Raw genomic sequence first — 18672 nt, forward strand, 5'->3', positions numbered from 1 at the left:
AGACTAAATACACAGCAGGTGAGGACACAGGTGAAACCAATGAAGCTAATCAAACGCACAAGAGCAGGAAGTCAAACTAAGCAGGACACACAGGAAGCCAGAACTTCAAAATAAAACAGGAAAAACAACAAACTTAGAAGAAAAAGGATGAAATTTAGCACACAGGGGATACAAAACAAGACAATCACTAAGAAACACAAAGAATACTTTTAAGGAGGTTTGTATCTGAGTATTTCAGGTGAAATCTTCCTCCATCATTCCTGAATTCAGGGCAGAAACGTTTCAGTCCTGCCTCTCAGTGTTCTCTGTGGTTTTGTAGCTAAAGGCCTCTGAAAAGAGGAGTGTCCTGCTCTTTTATTGAGACGTCCACAGTGTTTTTCCTCCCCACTCAACCGTGATAGATGCCCCCCGCTGCCTCAGGCTGCTGTTTGTTCCCTTCCTCCTTTTTTCCCTGTATGATATGAAAGGTTTGAAGCAGACTGGAGTCAAAAAGGACTCACTGATAGGTTTTGTCATCTGGCTGGAGAGCTACAAGCAGAGCTGAGAGGCTGGGAGTTCAACACAGAAATGTAGTCGATAGATTTTTATTCATTTCTTTCTTTAACATGAGACATATTTTTCATCTTTAAATATCTGACCAAAAACCTTCATAAATGCTGAAAAACATATATAAATACGAACATCCAAAGTGGTGACAGCCGGGTTTGTAGTCCCTTCTGCAGGCTGAGCTTCAGACATTCTATTTCCTACATTTCCCATGATGCACTCTGATGTAACATTCATTTTTATCCCTTACTCTCATTTCTCAGCCATCATCCATATAAACACATTGAAGCAGGAGTATGTCTCCCTCTAGTGGTGATTTAATAAACACACAAACAGATTTTTTTTTATGGAGTCATTCTTTTTATTACTTTTTTAAAATACACAACACATAAAAAAGAAAGTGTCAGAGCTGAAAATCAAAACTCTGAAGTGTAACAAGTTCATGAAAACAGAACTTTGTAACCAAATGTATAAAACATATCTCACATCACTCCTGAGGAATGGTTTCAAGATAAAACTTTTTCAGTATTTTTGATCAAATTTGATCATAACAGCTGCAGGAACATTTGTCTAACAATGCTTCACACTCATATAATTATAAATATATAAATAAATTAGTGTGATAAATAACATTTCAATGTGACTAAACAGTCAAGCAGCAAATCTTTAACAGCTTCAGTAAAGTTTCTTTAACTTTTAGTGTCTGCAGTGCAAAACACAAGAGAACTTTAAGTACAAAAAGAAGCTTTAAAGCTTTTTAAAACCAAAGAAAGGTAAAACCTCTCTGAAACTCTGAAACTGATCATCAGATTATGAGACATAAACTGAATAATCTTCCCTGTCATTAACGGTGCTCTAGTATTAAATACAAAATGCAAACACCACTAAGTCACCTTGAAACATCAGTCTGTCATTTGTACCATCAGTGTAAGGGGGCGGAGCCTATCCCAGCCAATCACATGGTCTTGGTCCAACCCATTCTCACACCAAACTTTGAGTAATAAATCATCACATAGGTTCGTACATTCAAAACATATGTAAACAAGTTCAACAACAATACAAAATAAATTTGTGTACTCCTTTTTTTTTTTTTTTTTTTGCTCATTTTACAGTTTTAGTGCCAATAAAGAAAAACTGTACCCAACACCCATCACAATGCTTCACAGAATCAAAAGCTGCTTTTCAACCAGAGGAACTAGACCAGAAATTTAGTTCTGGGGACTGTTTTAACAGGAACTAAAAGCTCCTCAATCAGAAGCTTAAATAATCGGATTACTTCTTGCGTATAGATAAGTAAAATAAAAAAGAGGAATGCTAAGAAGCAAACGTAATATATAAAAAGAATCTAAAATGCCGTCTTTAATTTGAGATGAAAACAGAAACAGAAGAAGTACCCCTATCTACATTTGTGCCTTAAGAGATTTGCTAGTTGGTGTTAATCAGGCATGTTAGCCAGGAAAAGCAGGACACAGGTCGAGGCTGACGCCCGGGAATGACGTCCAGCACCTCCCTGACCTGCCAGCCAGGAAGTCCCTTCCATCGCAGAAGTTTGGGCAGAAGATCCACATCCTCACTGCGGAGAACAACCAAGTACCAGAGTTAGTACCAAGAACTTTTTTATGCTGTCTTACAGTTTAAACCCAGAGTTTAAAGAATGCATTAGACAACTGTCAGTCACAGATTTACCTCTGAGTCTGACATTGCTCCATGGTTGCAACTGTAAGCTTCAGGGCATCGATGTCCGTGCAATCCAACATCTTCACCACTTCCAGCAGCATGCGGTTCCCCTCCTGGACTCCAGGGGCCTGACACAACACAAACAGACCTGGAGTTTATAAAAGAACCACCAAAGCTTTCAGAACATAAACACATGGACAAATTGGTTTTACCAGCTCGGTCATGGCCTTGTGCAGGATCTTAGCATCATCATAGACTGCTTGACTAACATTGGGGCTCCAGCATCTCTGCAGTTTTTTCAGGCTGCTCCGGAGAAGATGTTTGAGGTAAACTTGAATGATGAGCTTATAAGCTTGATCCAGCACTTTCTGAAAGAAGCAAAGAGAAGAAATGTGTTAAAAAATGGAAAAAGCTGCAAAATGTCTGCATTTTGTTTGATTGAGTTATAGATTACACCACAGAATAAGCATTTTAAAGAGGGGTATTCTGCTTATTCGTATTATAAACGTGATATAAAGTGACGATGCTGGTGGAGTGACACCCAGATTCAAAAGCAGCTTATGGTAAACCATTGATTACTCAATGCCACCTGCCAATCGATTAGTGCCACCTGCCAATCGCTCAGTGGCACATGCCAGTTGCCCAGTGCCACCTGCCACTTAGACTGTAAAAAGTCCATACCTCAGTGACACCTACCCAGTGCTCAATGACACATGCCAATCGCTCGGTGACACTAATCAATCACTCTGTGACACCTGTCAGTTGATCAGTGACATATGCCAGTCGCCCAGTGCCACCTGCCAATTAGACTGTAAAAAGTCCATACCTCAATGACACATGCCAATCGCTCAGTGCCACCAATCAATCACACTGTGACACCTGTCAGTTGATCAGTGACATATGCCAGTCGCTCAGTACCACTTGCTAACCGCACTGTGAAAACAGCCATTCCTCAATGACAACTGCCAACCACCTGCCAAGCAATCACTGACACCTGCCAGTCACTCAGTGACACCTTCCAGTTGCTCAATGCCATATGCTAGTTGCTCAGTGACACCTGCCAATTGTTGTGGCACCTACTTATTGATCAGTGACAGCTACTTATTGCACTGTTACACCAGCCAATTGATCAGTGGCACCTGCCAATCCCCCAGTGACACCTGCCAATTGATCAGTGGCATCTACTTAAAGATCAGTGACAGCTGCTCATCGCACTGTGACACCTGCCAATCCCTCAGTACCAGCTGCCAGTTGCTCAGTGACACCTGCCAGTTGCTTAGTGCCACCTGCCAACTGCCTTTAATTTAAAAAAAAAAAAAGCTTTAACACTCCAATCTTTATCTGAACGTTGTCCTACCTTTTGCGTCTCCTGGTCGTTCACCTTTGGGAAAGTGCTCCTCAGTGCAGAAATCAGAAAAAGCAGCCTGTTGTGGTTTGTTTTGAAGTACGGCTTCAACTCTTTCTGTGGGACAGAAATTAAGTTTTAACAAATCAGTAATGTGTAGTACTTTGTCACATTTCTGCCTTATAGTGAAGTTGAGGAGCTACCTCTGCCTTGTCAACCACGATCGTCATCTGAAGGTTTAAAGTCAGAGTCTCCATGTTGTCCAGCTTTAACTGTAGTTCCTCGAGCAGGGATCTCTTTAGGGTTGAGCCTTTGCTCAGGACGTGTTTTCTGAGTTAAAATAAAAACAAAGAAAAAAATAATCAATTTAATTTACATTTTTGCAAAATAGATCTTTTTCTGTCAAAACATGAACAACTAATGTTCTAAGATTTCGCAGAAATAGACTCACTTCAGCTCTTCACAGGTTTTTAACGTCTTGAAGAAGTGCCACATTTCTGGTGCGTCCTCTTTTGCTTCTTTGCCAAGAGCCTCAGTCTGCTCGGCAGTGTATCTACAAACAAAAACAAATGATTATGCCCAGTTTTAAGGAGGAACGTGAACTTGACAAGCATTGTTTCAACAATGAATAAAAGCACAATGCTTATTTAGTGCAAATTAAACATTTGAGTCACAGAAATAGATAATTTCACAAGTGTTTGTGGTCTAATAGGGGTGGTTTTATCCTTTTTTAACCCTAAAAACTTGTTGGATTTTATTTCTAAAGTTGGACGAAGTTTCAAAGTTTTAAACAGGGGATGTTGTTTATTCCCAGTCTTTATTCTGTCTCTCTGGTGCCCCTTAAGTATTTTTATTTCTACATAGTTTTGTTTTAGCTGCTGTCTCTTTAAGGCCCGCCACTCCACAGACCCTCTTCCACCTGATTGGCCAGCCCTCTCTACTGATCTTAAAGAGACAGTGGCCTAAACGATGCGTGTCAGGCTGAGGCTGAAAAAGGGTTTTTTCAAAGACACCAGCCTGAGATAAGATAAACATTGTCTGAACTGTAAATCATGAAGAGCTAAGAATGAAAGTTTTGACATTCTGTTTTGGAGATAATCTAACTCTGTTACAAAAAAGACTCACCTGTCCAGGAACACCAGTAGCTCTGTGAAACAAACCTCCTGCACAGGAACTGACAGGACTGGACTGATTTTCTGAGCTCCTTTGGGCCCAGCCTCGATGCACTTTGGGAGAAACAATAAAACTGTTTAAATTCTCAAAAATTGACTCAAGAAGCAGATAAAATCTGTGGTTTACAGCCTTACCTCAATGGTGTCCACATAGAGGCTGACATACGCCTCATCCTGACCCTGGCCTTCTGGAGTTCTCTGATTTTGCAAGATATTCTCCAGGCATGTCCGGACATCTTTCTGAAGACCCAAAGAGACGCCAAAATTACAAAACAGCGCTATCTGTTGTAAAAATAACAGAAACATTGAGTGTACACAGCCATTAAAACGCAAGTTTCAGCTTCCTTACCTGCACGTTTTCAAGCAGCCGGCTCTTTGCTTTGACCATCCATTCTGAGAGCAGGACAAAGTCCAGTTTTTTCAGTGTGTCTTGAAGGTCTGGATGGTCGAGTAGATCAGGACTGAAAAAAATCAGACAAACTTTGAAATCAAAATGTTGAAATCATGCATTTTACGGACACAGTTCAAGTAGATCAAGTTGAAAGGGACGACTGTGAGCGATTAACGTCAAGCTAACAGCACACCAGAACTGCGATAAAGCTGCCTTTCAGATAAAAATGAAGGTGGGGATGGGAGAAAAGGATGTTTTCACGATGAAAATTAATGCTCTTTGAGCCCTAATTTGACCCCTTAAACTCAAACTTAAGCTCAAAAACGCACTAAAATTGGCACACACTTAAAATTTGGCCAAAATTCAATTTGATACAGAATAACTCAATGGAAGTAGGAACGTGGTAGAGAGATCAAACCAACATCAAAATGTTTGTTTCATTGAGACGCAGAAATAATATGCAGACACCCCTGACCTATCTCAAACAGGAAGCAGGAAATTTGCCTTTCGAGATAAAATTATGGCCAAAAGTTTAGGCCTCAAACAAAAATGATCTCCTCTGAGGCCATAAATGGTATTGGCCTGAAATTCACTCAAATGACAGAGTAGGCCCTGATTTATAAAATCTCTGTATGAATTTTTTGTTCCTCAAATGGTTTTCGAATGACGAGCCCTCAAATTTGGTGAACCCCAAAGGAGCTCTTTCAGCTCCCCCCATTAAAATGAATTAGAGAGGAGGATCCAGCTCCACACAAGCTGCGGCAGTTAGGCCTCTACACATAAAAAGTAAAAATGGTACAGTTTTAAAAATGGCATGGGTGGATTCCTGACAGATTTTACAACAAAAATATCCTATTTTAGAGGAATTTGGTCAAAAGTTGTGGCATTTATGAGAAGTTTCAAAACATGAGTTAATCTCACTCCTGAGAGGGCAGCAGTTGGTGATGATGTCACAATGACTGAGAGTTCCGTGCAGCTGGTCATGTGACTCACTAAAGGCGGGAAAATGGAATGCATTACACACACACATTATAAAGGGATAAAACCTTGATAGTGGATGTATAACTGGCGTGAAGGGACGTGTGACAGTGCAAGGACCTGACCAATGCTGCATGCCACTTTAATTAATTTTTTTTTGGATCAAAATTATGCTACAAGCAGTAAAATGATGACCCTGCTCTGGCTGGTAGACATGCAAAAGTTCAGACATAGTTACCTCAGGTAGGAATGTAACACCCAGTTGATCAGCACCAAGGAACTCTGGGTGGAGCTGATGCTCTGGAGTAGATCGTGGAGGTGAGCGAATGTCTTTCGATGGTAACTGTCAATCAGACACTCTGCCAGCCCCATATGATCCAGCAGGGGGCGCAGCTTCACCACCTTACTGTGCACCGTGTTCTGCACATTTTCCAGGTGCTCATGAAGTTTCCTGTCCAGATCTGCTGGTTGCTTTGGGAAGTGTTGGTACACGGATCTTCGTATGAGACGGACCGAAGATCTCTGCCATTCTGACGTGACCTCAGGCTGGATTGAGCAGCAGACTCCGTCCACAGAGGGGTTTACATCAGGGTCCACTTCAAGAACTTCAGCCAGCTCCTGAGGAGCAATCTGCTCAGCAATCTGCAGAGGTTTCTCCTCGTTGTTGTTGTTGTTGTTGTTGTTGATGGTGTTTGACGGGATTTCGTCAACATTGCCTGCCTGATCACATCCTATGAAAGAGTCAAATTCAGGAATTTACAGTCACATAGACTTCAGTCGCTCAAATTACAGCAAAAAGCAGCTTCAGCTTGAAAATACGTGTTCTTTTAAAGTTCTATGTATTTTTTTCTTTTTTTAAAAGGATAGCTGAAGGGAGAAAAAAACACAATGCATGGAATATGAAAGTCTGAGTCAAAGTCATGTTCTTCCAAATGCAGAGGTCTCTGTGGTGGGACTGCAGAGTGCTCTCTGCTGCCACACTCAATTGAGGTTCATTCGGTGGTCAAATGTTGTAACTGCACATAGATTTTCTCTGACTCCAAGATCCTTGACTGTATGCATCTCCATCTTTTAGATTAAAAACCACCAAATCTCAGTCTCTCCATATCAGTGTTGGCGTTCCCCAGGGTTCTGTTTTAGGGCCCCTTCTATTCATCATTATCCACCACCTCCAGGTACTTTTACCTAATTTTCATTGCTTCACCCAGATCTACCTCTACTCTACTTCACTCCCCCACCTGCCTCTAGGAAATAAAATCATGGTTCATTTTCGAACTTTGTCAAACTCATCAGAGCTTCACTGTCTTCCAGTCAAATACCAACTTGAAGATTCTCCGTTTTACTTGAAGGCCGTCCATAACCTTGCTCCTGCATACCTTTCTGAACCACCTTACTGTACCACTTACAAACTTCAGCACACATTGACTTAGTTGATTTTACACATTCATATTCATATTTGTTTTTTTTTTCTCATTTTTTTTAGATATATATTTCTTTTTTATCCATAATTTCTTGTGATGATACTGTTAATATGTTAACCTGAACAGTCTGCTTCGATCTATTACACCTTAAATAAATGTTAATATGTTTATATCTGCACAGTCTGATCTGGTCCATTACAATTACCTATTGTTAATATGTCAATTTATTTAGTCTGCTTCAATTTATCCCTCTTCATTTTATCTTACTGTATTATTGTTAATGTTAATTATCTTTTCATATTTGTGTTCGACACTTCAGTGTACTGCTCTTACCTTTCTCTTGTTGTATGCTGCAACAAAATAATTTCCCCCTGGGGATAAATAAAGTTTTTATCTTATCTTTTCTTGTCTTATTAATGCTCTGTTCTTCACTTTTAACTCTGATTTATAGGGTGACCTACAAATAAAATGTAACATTATTTTTGTCATTATTATTATCTTCAGCTCCTATGTCTCTATTGCTTTCTGGTCGCCACTTATCATCACTGCTGTCACCATCCTCATCATCATTGGAGTCAGAGAGACTGTCCTGGACTCCCCTTCTTCAGGCTTCTTCAGTCTGCTTCATTTGTCGTCTATGAATTGCAAACTTATTGCCAAAACACACTGATTTACAGCCATGAAAAGGTAAAGCACGACTTGTGTTGGAAACATACTTGATGTTTCATGATGCTAACACGTGATTCATTTACTGTTGATTTAAAAACTTTTTTTTTTTTTTTTTTTTTTTTAAAGCGGAATAAAACTTTAGCTCTATAGCTGAACATCATCATTTGTGTTTTACCATCAGGGTATCATAGCTTGGCGCTCCATCTCACAAAAGAAGAATAACAGGTTTATCTCTAAGGTAGAGTGAAGTCAGGACCAATGAGATGCCGGCACATGGAAGCTATGCAACTGGCCCCGCCTACTTCCACCTATCCATCATTTTAATACAGGTCACAGACCTGTTCAGGAATTTGGGGAAACCCTGGTGTTGAAGCCAGCTAGATCCGGTTCGGTTTTTAAGGCACAGTGAGTCCTCCAAATACTTCCAAATCGCTAAGAACGGCACACCTATCACTCACTAACAGACTTGAACAAACTTGCATTAACTCAGATTAAAGACGAAACAGTCCGTAAAGGAAAAAAAGCATCCTTCCCCCACATTTTCACTTCTAGAAATCCACCTTTCTGGACCTTTTAAATCCTTTTTTGCATTTTTAATTTTATACTTAACCTATAAATGTTTAGGATTTTACATTGTAGGTCTTCATTCATTAAAAAAAAGTACAAACTAATAAGGATTTACGGCTTTTGAACCACACTGAGAAATCTTGACTTACCCTCTTGCAGAAAAATGTTGTTATTCTCCGTCAGCAGCCTCGTGCTGTCAGTCCTCTGAGGTTTCTTCTTTCTTAAGAGTTTTTTCATCTTGGTTTTCCTGCTCGATTCTTCTGTCTCTTTCGAGTAACGCTCCCTACAGCTCTTAACTGTGTCTGTAAGCATGCTGGCTCCTCTGATGTCTTATATAGGCAAATAAAAGGGTATTCCCCTGACTTCACCAGATCACTTTCAGTTTCCTTTTACCATCAGCTTTTCCTGCTCAGTGAAAGTGATTACATCATGCTCAACCACAGTAATGACATCAATAATACGATGACAGATGCTTAAGCCTCTGTTTATGTGAAAAGAAAGGTTCGGTGAGGTTACAGCTCTGGTTTACAGCAGCTTAGATAACCGAGGAAGCTGTAGTTTGGCCAATCCAAAGCCTGATTTTTGGCGGGATTAGCAGGTGAAGGTGTTGCCTTTTGTTTGTGATGTGTTGCATCATTTTCAGCGAGCTGATTATTTCTGTGATTGCAGAACAGGTTCTCGTAGAGGCATCTGATGATGAAAGCAAAACAACCTGAAAAACATGTCTCACTTTGTTTAGAGAAGCATCATATCTCTGAGGATAAGAGCTACTTCAACTCTCAAAAAAGCCGTTTCAACAAAGAAGAGCTTCACTTGTAATCAGAGGTCAGATGCCACCCTGACATCCTGGACCATGGCAGTTTGGGTTGAGTTGAAACAGGCTGCTTTGCCTTTCTTCTTTTAAGTTGTGTTTATGGGATTTTTAGGCCTAAAGGCTGTCTTATCATCAGAAGGCCTGTTAGTCAGAAAATTAGTTTGGAATCGAGAACATCATCTTTATGTAAACTTAATTTCTGGCTAACCAGCCTTTTGCACCAGTGGGCCTTTTGACCAACTGGCCTTCTGACTAAAGCCCCGTTTCCACCAGTCTGGTTAGTCTTGGTACGCCATCACACTTTTTGGGACCCTCCTGCTGGGGTGCCAGTCTAAACCGATAAGATCCCGGAAGGGAAACACTAGAAACACTAGAAACACTGCAGTCTGCTGATTGGTGAAAAGAATCAGCACTTCCTGTGTGACAGTGGCAGCTGTATTTCTTCTGGTGGCACACAGTCTTCTCTGGAACGAAGCTTGATTGTTCTTCGTAACAAAGAGCTACCCGCCAAGGGTTGCCACCCGTCCCGTAAAATACGGAATCGTCCCGTAAAATGCGGAATCGCCCCGTAAAATACGGAATCGTCCCGTAAAATGCGGAATCAACCTGTAAAATACGGAATCGTCCTGTAAAATACGGAATCGTCCCGTAAAATACGGAATCAACCCGTAAAATACGGAATCGTTTCGTAAAATGCGGAATCGCCCCGTAAAATACGGAATCGTCCCGTAAAATACGGAATCGTCCTGTATTTCACACTTAAAGGTTGCGTCCTGTTTTAAATCAATACAGGATGCAATTTGTCCCGTATTTTCAGTTTGCCTTGAATGCAGCACCACTCTGCCTGAATTCAACATGCATTCACGTCCGCCCACTAGAAACGGCAGTTGGTTGGTTGATTTTAAGCATGGACTAAGTCACAGGAAATCAGAAGTAAACATGTTGGTGGCTGCAACTGGTACTCTGCCCTGTGCCCCGTTGAAAAGCAAAGGATGCAGAAACACAGACACGAGTGGGAAAGCTCAAATGAATTGTTTGACAGTGTGAGTGAAACAATTTCAAAGGACACAATAAAATCTGTCGCCGAGTGCTTTCTGTGGCACATGGTGGCCTGTCGGATGTCCGACAGCACACGGCTATAGCTCTATAGAGATACTGCAACATCAGGACAAACAAATGTCACAATTCTTCATACTTGAAGCATCTCAAGATACAGGAGTCTTATCAATGATTCATTTGGGATTTAGGATTCAGGTTATTCTTTCTTACCAATACATCAAGAATACAGACATTTCATTAGTACAACATGAAAAAAGTTCTATACAATTTTTGATAACCAGTATCAATCATGATGATAGAAAAAAATTCTAGATAGAATAAAATACTTACATATTGACGTGAAATTTCAACTAATACATTTCCACAACTGGTGCTCCACTCTACTGTAAGAAGTCAGGCCAGCAGATTTAACAAGACCTTCTGACCAACAGGCCTTCTGGCTAAAGATTCTTCGATAACAAGGCGGCACCTTCAGGAAACAAGATGAGAATGGGAGTTTTCATACATGAAAAAAGACCTGGCTGTTGGAACCATAGACTTTATATAGAGTGAACAGTATGGCTTCGCCATTTACTATTGTAGGATTTTGAAGCCAAGTACCCTAGTCACAGATGCCGCCAGTGGTAGCCGGGGGACAAAAATATACACATTTTTGTTTTCTTTTAAGAGTCTGATCTCTTCTTGGCTGCTCTTGGATCTCCGTTGCAACATATTTTGCTATCCCTGAAAAAAACACAAAAACATCAGCTGTCAATCATCGTAAAGCCTCGTTTTTAACCTCCAATAACTAATGTAAACATAACTTGTCAGAGAAAAGAGGACTTGAATACAAGACAGCCAAATAAGATCTTCATATCACCACAGCTTATCACATAGTTTGTTTTTGTGGAGGGGATTAACATGAAATCTCAGCAAATCACTGCTTTACATGGGTGAGTTTGACAGCTGGCATGTGTTCAAGATCATCTGATACCCTTTCTTTTTTCTGTTTTACTGCATTTAAAATGATAAAAGCCATAAAGAGCAAACACAACACACTGGTAACTTATCAGCTCAGCTGCTCGGGGCAGACTTTGATTTTAAGGTGTGACTCAAGGTGCAGAAAAACAACAACTGTACAGTTTAAAACCTGCAGATCACATCCAAACAGTGCAATGTATCATGTTTTATGTTTATCTGCTGCTTAATCATGTGTTTGATACAGTGTTTAACAGGTATGATAAAAGAAGGACAGAGTAAACAGCGCGTGGGAGCCACTGTTTACCTTAGAGTGCCAATATGATGAGTCATGCCTGGTAAGGGAATTAATTCATGGTCGAGCTGCTCTTACTTACAAACAAAAGAAAACGAAAGCCGCACAGACAGGAGTGTAATGTGACACAGATTTCTCATTTCATGAGATCATAGTTTTTCATTTTCATGTCCAAAAAGAGGAAAATGCCCCAGACTGAGTGACAAAGAACAGACTTATCCAACACGTTAGCAGGAGTTTAAAACCTGAGACACACTGTTTGACCCAGTGGGATGTTTTTCTTTCACTACGCGGCTCACACGTGTGTGAGTGTGGGCGTGTTCTTGGAAAGAGAAAAGCTAGATCAGGGTGAATCCCCGATCTCCCAGAGCTCTGTGCTTATCTGTAATTCAAGGGTCGGTTGGGGCTGGATATTCCCCTTTAATTCCAAAACAGCAGTCACAGTAAAGTGGAGTAAGTTTTCACTTCTGGGGTTTTATTTACTGGCTGTTTTCGTTGTCTGCGGTTCTACAGGTGGTCAGAGTCCATTTTTGAGGAGTTGAACCAAACAGGGAAATGCAAACAATGCAGAGTCAATCCTAAAGATAAAGTCAGAACATGAAGAGAATCTCTAAAATAACTATTGTTTTCATGACTGGATAATCGGCATGTTAGCTCAAGCTACTCACAAGTATTTGACACATACCTAGTTAGCAGAAAGCTAACTCAAGTCGCAGAGGAGGGGGTTGAGGCAGACACTGACACTAACACACATGTACAAAAGCCCAGAGGAGACGATTGAGCAGGATTATTCCTGTAAAAGTTGACTTTTTGATTTCATAAGGAGAATCCTGAAGACTCTACCTTTTAAATTTAGGATTATAACTTTGAAATGTGTTCATTCTCATTTCTGATCATTGATTTGGATGTAGATAGAGTTAAGACAGGATGCACAGGTAGGTAAAACTTTCACTGTAAAACATTTGTAAAAAAGTGGCAGCAGAAATTTCCAGTCATTTCGTGTTATTTTACAGTGCATGTACCGTAAATAATTTTTACAGTATAATACTGTATATTGGATTACAGTATATGAATATGAAATAACAGAAAAATCCTGGCAACACTGCTGCCAGTATTTCATTGTTAATTTACAATAAAAGTATTTTTGGTGTGGCAACGTTTTGTAACCATGAGTGAGAAGGAAACTCAGTGGGTTTGAGACTCTGCTGTATATTGAGATTTTGCCCAGAGGTCACAAGCCTTTCGTGTTCCCATTTAACTACTGCCCCGGTGGTGGTATTTTAAAGTTAACTGAATAAATAAAAGCTAAAAAACAAACAAACAAACAAACAAAAAAATAAATTAAAAAAACAACAACAAAAAAAACAGTTCATCATTATCTTTATTTTTTTTCACTGATTATACCCATCAACCGTTTTATGATTTGTTCCTCCTCCCTCTACATAGCCAACATGGCCACTGTTGAGTGTGAGAAGTGTCCAGCGTTGCACACTTTTTAACTATTTCAAGAGCATCAGCTGAGAAATTAATGTGTACTGCGTTTTTCCATGCTGTCAGTGTGACATGCGCTCAAAATAGTAAGTAAAAGAACAAAAGTCCGCGATTTGGGACACAGCAGCTCTCTCGGCGATGACGTCATAGCCCCCTCCCACCCTGTGCCAGGTGCTCAGGTCCTTCTCCCCTGAGCTCGGTCAGAAGTGTGTGTGTGTGACACTGGATTTTAAGTGACCTCCTCCTTTTATTGTGTGTGTTCATGAGGACTAAGTGAGTACACGCTGTTCTGCTTAAACTAACCATGAAACTAACCACAGGCGATTAGCATGCTAGCGGTTAGCGAGTAGCATGCTAGCGCTAGCGGTTAGCAGCAAGCGCTAACGATTAGCATGTCAGCTCTTGCTCTGTCCATAGGCTTCTTATCTGTTTTGCTGATTCATCATGCTAACTGGTGATGTTTGTTTGGTTTTCCTCTTGTTTTATGAGTGAATGAGTGAAGTTAGCGTGTTGGTGTTGCTGTAAAGTGATTGACATGAATGTTTAGCTGTGATATGGTGAAATGAAGCTACATTAGATGTGAGGCTGGCTTTGAGCTTCATTGCTAAGCAGCTTTCGGCGCCAGTCAGTCACGTGAGCTGAGCTGGGGCTCTGATTGGACAATCAAATGACCCTGATATCTTGTAAACTGGGAAAACAACTCACGCCTAGTGTGTTTCATTAGAGAAATTAGCGAAATTATTTGAACCAGGCTGTAGATATGCATTTAATTCTGTAGAAGTGTGGTTTTTTCAAGTGGATCCTCGATGAACAGCAACTTTTAGCAATTCCCCATTGGCTTCATTTTTCGAAACCGGATGTTGCACCTTGTTTTCAATGGGTTCTCAGAAATGTTCTGTGTCAAAGGACGAGGATGTCACCAGATAATAATGTGGAAATACATTTGTAGCTTCTGACTTTATTTTAACAGAATTTACTTCGGCAGCAGCACTTTGTTCCCCTGAGCGTTCATTTATTAAAACTCTTAAAACTTAAGATCTGAATGAATATGAATGTTTAATTTTACTAATTGCAATAAATTGATAAGGTGTACAGCTTCAACTCTTAAAACTGACAGTTTCATACTGCCAATGGATGCTGGTGTTGCTGAAAAATTGAGCTTTTCAATCAAAATGTATCTCCTACCAGTCTTAGATTACATTCAGTGCACTATTTTGACTGTAACTAAAAAAAACTGTTGTCTCCCAAAATAAAAAGCAGTTATTTTGTAGTTTCTTGCGTTATTCTGGATGAAAAGTGCAGGAAATCTTGATTTTCAAACAACTCTGCTGCAGTGCCCCATGTTAGCCACAAGGTGTCACCCTTTGATAGCGCTGAAGAAACCTGCTTTAGACCAGAGGTTTAAAACACTTCAGAGGAGACATGAAATTAGTTTAAATGTACACCGATGCCTCTTTATGAGCTACATAAGCAAAAAAACAAACAAACAGTTACAGCGTTTAGTTCAGTGATATGAGTTTTTCTAAAAAGTCAGTGTTTATCATAATTTATGACCTTTAACAGCTAAAACAATGAAGTGATGGTGAAAATGATCATTTCTTTTTTGAAGATTCAGACATCAACTTTCCTGCAGACATTTTTTCTCAGGAGAAGGTGAGAAACTTGCAATAATACCACAGATAAAACTCATAGATCCCCAATTATCACTTATTCCTTCCAGGTCAGCTCCAGGTCACACTATATGATTCGATGATTCGGGGCACACAGCTTTAAACAAAGAATATTTTTCATCTTCAGAAGCAGAAATTATTTTTTTGGAATGTGTGTTCCTACAGATTTTTCTTACAGAAATGTACTCTCAGAAAAATATCTGAGTATAGATAAAAGATTAACATTAATGCAGGAGTTTGCTCTTCGGTTAAGATCCTCCTGGTTTAAGTGAGATGTATGTGTATCTATGCGGCCAGCAGGGGGCTCTGTCATCCAGGAAATGGAACCCGGTCATGTGGAGGTGATTAGTGTTTTACTTTTTTCATCCTGTGTGAATCCCAAACACACACACACTCACACACACACACACACACACACAGCGTGCTTGTTGTCAGGTATCAGGTCTCAAACTACCAACCACACACACTTTAGGGAGTGTCACCACAACACCTGAGAAGCTGAGAAACCCCCTCAGAGCTGCTGAGCGGAGAATAATACAGGGTCAGACCTTTCAGTCACACAGTTGATGTGATAACGAGAGCAGAATTAAAAACCTGATTTTGAATTTTCATTTTTTAACGTTTTGTTGCTGTCGCCGTTAAACCTGTAATCTCTCCTGTAAAGAAACAGGAAGGTCCTGTGATATTAAGAAAGCTCTGACCACTGCAAACTGCTACTTTTTCTCAGATGTCTGACAAAAACAAACAGTTATCTAAGAAATCAAAAAGATCTGACTGTTACCTGGCTCTGTGAAGCTGTTGTACTTGATTCTGATTGGCTGAAACCTCTGGATCAATGGATATTGATTCTGAACAGCAAACGCAACATAGACCAGAGATACTGCTTCCTGTTGACTTTGTGGCACGAGTGAATAACCTTAACCTGCTTAATAGGATGGAGGAGCTAACAGGAGAGGACAGGAGTCAGATGGAGTTTGGGGGATAGCTAAGAAACTGGGGGCTTTTTGAAGAACTTGGGTAAAGTTAGAAAGATATTCACAGATTCGACTTTCCCCGATCAATAACTCATCTGTGGAACAGTGCTTTTACAAATCCACAGGAGAGCACACACCCACTGCTCTGGCCTGCTCCCCCTGACCTAATCACAGGCACAGCATCACAAACACACTCATCTTTACTTTCTGCCTCTCACAGACCCTGCCCGCTTTATTGAGACATACACAAAAATGAATGAGAAGTCAGTAATGACCAGGGCGGCCATGACGCGCCATCAACAGGTCCCCTCTGGCTGGCCTAGCGCCTTGCTCCAGGTGGACAATTCAGATAGAAAAGACAAAAAAAGGGGGAAGAAAAAAAAGGGAAAAAATAGAAAATTAAAAAGATTAAGAGAAAAAAAAGGAAAAAAAGAAAAAAGGAAAAACAAGAAAAAAAGAAAAAGAGAAAAGGCAAAAAAGAAAAAAATCAGAAAAAATGAAATTAGAAAAAGAAATAGAAAGAAAGAAAGATAAAAAGGGAAAAAAAGAGGAAAAAAGAGAAAAAATAAAATGTGAGTAAAATAACAGAAAATAGAAAAAACAAGAAAAAAGGGAAAAAGAAAACAAGAAAGGAAAAAAGGTTAAAGATAAAAAGGGAAAAATAAAAAAGAGGAAAAAAGAGAAAAAATAAAATGTGAGTAAAATAACGGAAAATAGAAAAAACAAGAAAAAAGGGAAAAAGAAAACAAGAAAGGAAAAAAGGTTAAAGATAAAAAGGGAAAAATAAAAAAGAGAAAAAAATTGAAAAGGGAAAAGGAAAAAAAAACAGAAAAAAGGAAAATAGAAACAGAAAAAGATAAAAAGGGAAAAAGAGAAAAGATAAAAGGGGGAAAATAAAAAAGAAAAGAGTAAAATAATGGAAAAAGGAAAAAAACAACAGAAAAAAAGGAAAAAATCAGAAAAAAAGGTAAAAGATAAAAGGGAAAAATAAAAAAAAGAGAAAAAAAGAGAAAAGGGAAAAAAGAAAAAAAACAGAAAAAAAGTAAAATAGAAAATAGAAACAGAAAAAAAGTTAAAAAGGGAAAAAAGAGAAAAAAAGAGAAAAAATAACAAGTGAGTAAAATAACGGTCCTATAACAGTAAATTGAAAATAAAATTTTAATGCTGAATTGAATCCAATCTGTCGATTTTTAATGTGGCTTCCTCCGTCATTTTCATCACGGGCCAACTCTGTCCTTCACGATGGGGAATCTGCATCGACCCCCATGCAAAGCCGACTGGTGCCTCAATTCACAGTCTGCAAATTGAGACACCGAACAAAAATATGATACAAAAATATTTAACAACTTCACCCAGGAGCGGTGTAGTGTCATCAAAAACATGTCAGACATGTGATCTCATGTTTTTCATCCTATACTTCTCAGATCTGCTGATCCTTTAGCTGTAATCTAAAATCTATTATAAATTTATGAAAATAATTTTCTAACTTCTTCTTGAAGATATTAAGAACTTGTTGTTTTTCCTTTTTAACGGTCTGATTGATGAAATGACTGATGTGCCGCTCTGATCTGACCCCTGATTGGTTCAGTTAAAGATAATTATCAGGGTGACTGTGCTCTCTTTGATGTTTTTCAGTTTCAATCCCCATGAAAAGCAGAGTTTCCGTCGCCCGTGGATAAAAAGAGTTAATCTCGCCCTCTCAGGCCTACCTGCTGTCGCCGGGCGAATGCAACAGCGAGCGTGGTTACCGTCTGATTGGCTACCGTCCTCTGGCTCCATTGTTGTGGCCGCACTTCTCTTGTCTCATACCTCAACAGCTGTAATGAGAGAGGGGAGGCGGGGGGAAGGGGAGGCAGAGGGGGAGGTGGGGGAGGCCTTTTTCCCCTCCTGTAGGGAAGCTGTTGAGCTGAATGTTTAATAAGCTACTGGACACAGAAGGAAACCTGATCCTCTCCGGAGAGGGCGGCGTGTGTGTGTGTGCGCGCCTGTGTGTGTGAGTGTGTGTTCTCCATGCACTTGTTGTGAGAGTATCCAAGCGTGCCTCATTATTCTCTGGTCAGTGTGTGAATCAGATGCTCTGTGTTGATTGGGCGCTGTTGTAATCGACTCTTTATTCAACTGAAGGCCGGTTAGAGTTTCTCCTCAGAGCCCTGGACTCCACAAAGACCATCTTCTTTAGTCTTTTTAACCCAAATCTGAACTTCTAGAAATATTTAATGAGAGCTTTGATGATCACCAGCTGCAGGTGTTGATGATAAAGATCAAAAAAAAGTTGTTACAGAGTCAAAAATCATAATACGGGGACACCATGTGACTAACTAGTTCATAGTAGAGAATCGATGGTGGGTGGGGCCTAAATAGGAGCCTTATCTGATCTGGAGGGCTTTGATCCAACTCACCGAGGTGGGACGCAGCCAGACCAGAGCCAAGACTCTTTTCAGTTGATATTCAGTTATGACTCAAAAAACATAACATTGAAAAACAGTTCATTTTCTGTTTCATTTGTTTTTAAATGAACTCTTGTTCATTTTTCAATCTTCCTCTTATAAATATTGATCAAATGAATAAAAGTTGAGTCGTTCCAGAGCCACAGAATCGAATTTATCTTTACTACAAAGACTTGAAAGTGGATAAAATTCTATGCAT

The sequence above is a fragment of the Halichoeres trimaculatus genome, unplaced genomic scaffold (genome assembly GCF_033239565.1).
Source record: "Halichoeres trimaculatus isolate MK-OKI-2021-1 unplaced genomic scaffold, fHalTri1.1 fHalTri1_scaffold_17, whole genome shotgun sequence".
NCBI lineage: Eukaryota > Metazoa > Chordata > Actinopteri > Labriformes > Labridae > Halichoeres > Halichoeres trimaculatus.